Source organism: Chinchilla lanigera, unplaced genomic scaffold (assembly GCF_000276665.1).
Source record: "Chinchilla lanigera isolate Chin_1 unplaced genomic scaffold, ChiLan1.0 scaffold00104, whole genome shotgun sequence".
NCBI lineage: Eukaryota > Metazoa > Chordata > Mammalia > Rodentia > Chinchillidae > Chinchilla > Chinchilla lanigera.
This window is the reverse complement of record NW_004955505.1, coordinates 1,009,795-1,015,184: the sequence shown is the minus strand read 5'-3', so window position 1 is coordinate 1,015,184 and position 5,390 is coordinate 1,009,795. Positions and strand designations below refer to the sequence as shown.

The following is a 5,390-nucleotide window of genomic DNA, read 5'->3' as shown; positions in this document are numbered from 1 at the left end:
TGGCTCAAGATTCTCAAGGTTTGCTTTTTTCAAAAGCATGTCTCCTACCCCTTCCCTCTCCCCAGGTCACACTGACTACAGCACCTATGACACGTGAGGGAGGTACTTCCTTGTGCATTTCCTCTGATATACTGCAACTGCCCTAAGGGTGCCAGATACATGTCTGAGTCATTTTTATATCTAGCAGAAACTGCTGTTGAGGGAATGCTTAATTCGTGCACAATTTCAGCTTCAACTCAGTTTATCAGTGCTTCATTTCCAACCTGATTAAAAAAAAAGCTTTGTGCAAAGTGATATGATTGAACAGACTTGATTTAACAGTCAGTACTTGAGAGTACACCTCCTCTGCTGAAAGGTGAAATCCATACTATATTGGATATTTAAACACCATAATTAATAAATCATATCATTTTATTTGCATTATAATTATACCAATATTTTGCTTGCCTTAATTATAACTATCACATAGTCATCTGATGTAAACCAATTTGATATATAAATGTATATTCCTCTAGTACAGAATAGTTCAGGACCCTGGGAGGGGAACGTTTTATTACTATTTGCTGTTAAATAGAATACTCAGGAATATTTATTTTCTAACAATTCTTAACCCATTCAAGGTAGTACATGCCTCTAATCCTTGCACTCATTCCCAGGCTGGGCTCCAACTTGTAATCATCCTGCCTCAGCCTCCCCGAGTGCTGGGATTATGGGTGTGTGCCATTGCACCTGGCTTAAGGATCAAGATAAAGTAAATATTCTGGAGCCTTGTATTTAACATCAAATAATAATAAAACATCCTCCTCCCAGGTTCCTAAATACCTGGGAACATAACATGTCTGTATTGACATTCCACTTCATGCATGTGTAAACTCTCATGAGTTATGTGCAGCTTTTCATCCTTCAGATAGTCACAGCTTAATATATTTCAATAACTGAGCAGTGGATCAAGAATTTCCATGGTCCCCCTCTCTCTATGTAAAAGAAAAAGGAGAAAGGGAAAAATAAATGAACTAGAAGGCAAAGTAGTGCAGATGTTGTCCTTTATGCATATTTGACACAGTTCTCTGGTCTCTTTAGTCCTAGGATAACTTTTGCAATCAGTCAGTTAATTTTCTCCCCCAGCAATAAAATCAGATCTAGCGTTTAGCTCAAAAGAAGAAAACATGGAAATAGGGAAAAAGGGGGAAAAGGGGGACTAACTACTTGACTTTGTACTATAAAACTATCCCTTCAATTTAAAAAAAGTAAAAACTACTCCACAGTGAATATGTCTTCATCAATCTGCATAAGGACATGCAAGGGACTTTTCTTTTTTTGTTGTTTGTTTTTCTTCCAGTACCAGGAATCGAACTCATGACCTTGCGCTTGCCAGGCAGGCGCTGTGCCGCTGAGCTAAATCCCCAGCCCTGCAAGGGACTTTTCATAGGTGAGGAACAGACGCCAAGCACCCATAGGTCCATCGGTTAATTGCCTTAATGGCCCAGGTCAGATCTCATTCCCTCTAATCCCACCATTTTCCTCATTTCAAGAAACTAGGTTTCATTCCCCATCTTTCTGGGTTCATTTCTGAGCAAATATTCCAGAAAAACTTCCCCCATTCTGAGACCCTAACCAAGGACTCATCCCCCGGAGGTGATCATGAAAGACCACAGCTCCTTATGGCAGTGCTGCTGGTCCAGGAGCCTCCAGCCACACGTGGGTGAAAAACTTCCTGAAAGACACAATCGGCCCAGTCTCCACCAAGAACACAACCTGGGTAAACCTGTATTCAAAAGAAGTTGAGTCAATACTACATTAAAGTTTGAAGTGAAAGACACCACCCAAATAGGTTCACTGGTGAATTCTACCAAACACTTAAGGAAGACCTAAAGCCAGTACTGACTGCTGTGAGGTTTGTAGCTTGTTCGTAGGTCTTCATACACTGTTAATGTTTCTCTTTATTTGTGGGAAATTAACTGTAAAATACATGGGTGAACCCATACTCTTCCTTCTATTCCTATCCTATTTCATTCCGATCCTATCCTATTCCTATCCTATCCTATATTTTCCTATGTCACTATTCCTTCATTTGGTTTTTTTCTATTGATACATTAATAGTAGTCACTGTTCAAGGTTTATTTGATACTGTAGTTGGTATGACACTTGATTGCACTGCTCACAGGTAGACCTTTCCTTTTTACATTACACGGCAATGTACACTACCGATACATATATAATACACAAAATGAAATCCTTTAAAAGAGTTATGCACAAGATAGCAATACTGGATTTGTACACTGGACCCTATGCTGTGACCAACTGGGGAAAAGCTCAGACGAGGCTTGGCTGGTGAAGCTGTGTAGCAGAGTAACACATCCGTTCAAAGGGCAACCGGAACCTGTGCGGCATTGCCCGTGGTGTCTCAGAGATATTGGGCTGCTTTACATTCATTGGGCCTATACACATGCGGTATCATCCAGCATCAGGATAGAACTGCGGAGCTCTGTGAACCATTTCTATTTCTAATTTTGGGAAGCTGATGTTTTCCCCAGGCCATCTTACTAGTACTGCCGCAACCACACATCAGATAAAAAGGACAGCGGGCACAACCTCCAGCTAAACCCTGCTGCAGCCTAGACAGGGATGTGGAGACCCGGGAAGACGTTACAACTGCAGCTCCTTCTGGGTCGACCACAGGGTATCTGCGCTCTTCTTCAAACTCCCCTCTTCCTCAGGAATCAGAGTCACCTTTATAACATGGGCGATCCCATTTTGTCCCAGGACACAGGGGCACTAAGGAAGACATCACCTTTATTCCATAGAGTCCCTTAATCGTGGTAGGAATTGGATGCACCCTCCTAAGAGTCTTCGTTATACCTTCTGCCAAATCTGCCGCAGAGAGTCCAGTGGCCCAGGGCGTGTAGCCTTTCAGTTTGATCACTTCGTAAGCACTGTCAACCACCTGTTTGCGAACTGCTTTCTAAAGTTCCTCATCCCCATCAGTTCCTAACTCGGGGTGCAGATCATTCAGCGCGACACCAGCAGCATTCACTCCGCTCCACACAGGGACGCTGGGATCGCTGTGCTCCCTGAGGATCCAGCCATGGCAGCTCAGTGGGTGAAATTCCAGGTTGCTACCACTTCCAGTAACACAGTTCTTGGGACAGTCACTTATCCTCCAAGCCACATAGGTCAAGATATCCACTGCACTGGAAACAAGCGACTGCACTCTACGGCATTAGGAGTGATGAACTTGAAGATGTGCACGTTATGCTGGACCAGATTAAGACGACTTTCGCCCTCTTGCTGACATGCCACAGCTGTGATAATAACCAGCTTGGAGTTTGTGGTTCCATTATAGTCTTTGCCAGAGACAATTTTTGGTGTTCTAAGGGAAAGGCTGGCATGTTGGAGATCCATCATCTCTCCCTGCAGTTTGTCTTCCATGACGTCAACAAGAGCAAGCTCGTCTGCCAAGTCCTTCATTAAGATGCCGATGGCACAGGCCGTGCCGACAGCACCAACCCCCACAACGGTGATCTTATTCTGGGGCACCTGTTCTTCCTTACGGAGATTCACAATCAGCTGAGCCTTGAGACTGGCCATTTTGTACTTGAAATCAAGAGGAACCAAGACTCAGTGGCAGCAGCTCCGGCCCCCTTATTTGTTATTGTTTGTGTTTTTGTTTGTGTTTTTGTTTGTTTTTACATGAATTTTACATAAGAGAACACGGAAGCAATCTTCTCATAACGTATGTATCCTGGGGTGATTATACGACAGATTTTTTGATATCCTGGCAACTGGCTCACTCTTTTCAACGATGTATCATAACTTAATTAAATAGAAGAAATTAATTCATTTGAAGTTGTTCCCATTACTCACTAGCAACTTCTAATCAGAGGAGAGTGCTGATCCTTTCATTTTTTATGGCTTGACTAATCACATTTTACAATCGTTTGTACATTTCTTTTGAATCACAACTCTTCTCTTCTGATAGTTTAATCATTTCAGTGGCAAAATTGAACTTTTTCTTTAAATTTCAGATGCGTAGGGGCTGGGGATTTAGCTCAGCGGCAAAAGCGCCTGCCTGACAAGCGCAAGGTCGTGAGTTCGGTTCCCAGTACCGGAGGGAAAAAAAAAAAATTTCAGATACGTGAAACCTCTGCCAGTGCATAAGCATTGTTCTTTGTAAAATATTCAGTTCATCTTGATATTTCTATTGCTTCAATTGAAAAATATCTCACTTGCAAGGTAAGATAACACTGGCGACTATTTGCTCAAATGTATGAAGCTCAATTGTAAACATTCAATGAGGTCATGTCACCTTGTTACTCATTTTTGATGTTCTGAACCTGCCGTCTTATAAGAACTGATTCCTAGGCCCTCTGTGAGCACCTAATACCCCAACATCCGAGAGAAAATTCATGAGCCTGACCTTAAAATAAATTTGTTCTTTTTTTCAGTGAGTACATATTGAAGCCCTGCTGTGTGTTACCCACACTGCTCCATATGAGTATAGGGCATGGTGGTGACACTGTAGTATGTGTGCTGTTATCACTGAAAGCTCTGAAAGGTTTGCTATCACTGGTGCAGCATGAACAGATCAGATAGGCTTTTCTCTCAAGAAGCTGGAAGTCAAGTGGGGAAGACCCCAAACCAAGTAAACACAATACCTAACACGACGGGCGTAAGAAAAGGACCCACTCCTTGCTGTAGAAGAATCTGTACTGAATTTGGGAGCCATGAGGCCTGAGGAAGTCATCCTTTAACTAAATAAAACCAACAACTTGGAGATCAGCAGGCAAGTGGAACCGTGTACAAGGATGCTGCAAAGGGCTGGACAGAAAGGTATGAGGGCTTCGTCACAGAAAATGCCCAAACCTTTTGTCTATTCCCGGAGCACCGTGGAAATCCTCTGAATTATTCTAAACAGAATGTGACTGAGAGGGAATTTGATCTGGAAAGAATCAGTCTGGAGAGCAGTTTGGAAGCACGGTTGGAGGAGAGGAATGGGGCCCAAAGCGCACGCCCCACCTGAAAAGCGCTGCTGGGAAAAGGCTGCGTTTGGATGGGCTTAGGCCCCTCTTCCCGAAGGAGGCTCCTGAGTCATTGTGGGGCGACAGAACAACTTACAACAGGGGCTGGGGATTTAGCTCGGCGGCAAAAGCGCCTGCCTGGCAAACTCAAGGTCTTGAGTTCGGTTCCCGGTACCGGAGAAAAAACAAAAACAAACAAACAAAAAAAAGAACAACTTACAACAATGCAGGCCCCGCCCCCATAGCACCTGCATCATCCGGAAAGTATAATAGAGGTATAAATTATTGTGAATCAGACACTCTGGGGTCTGAAACCAAGCCATCTGTCATTCCACCAAACCTCCAGGTGACTGTGATGCATGCTTACCAACG

At 43.3% G+C, this 5,390-nt stretch overlaps 1 pseudogene; it reads right to left on the bottom strand.

Annotated features, from left to right (window-relative positions):
• Positions 1-2,646: 2,646 nt before the first annotated feature.
• LOC102003470 lies at positions 2,647-3,588 on the bottom strand (annotated as a pseudogene).
• Between the last annotated feature and the right edge of the window lie 1,802 nt (positions 3,589-5,390).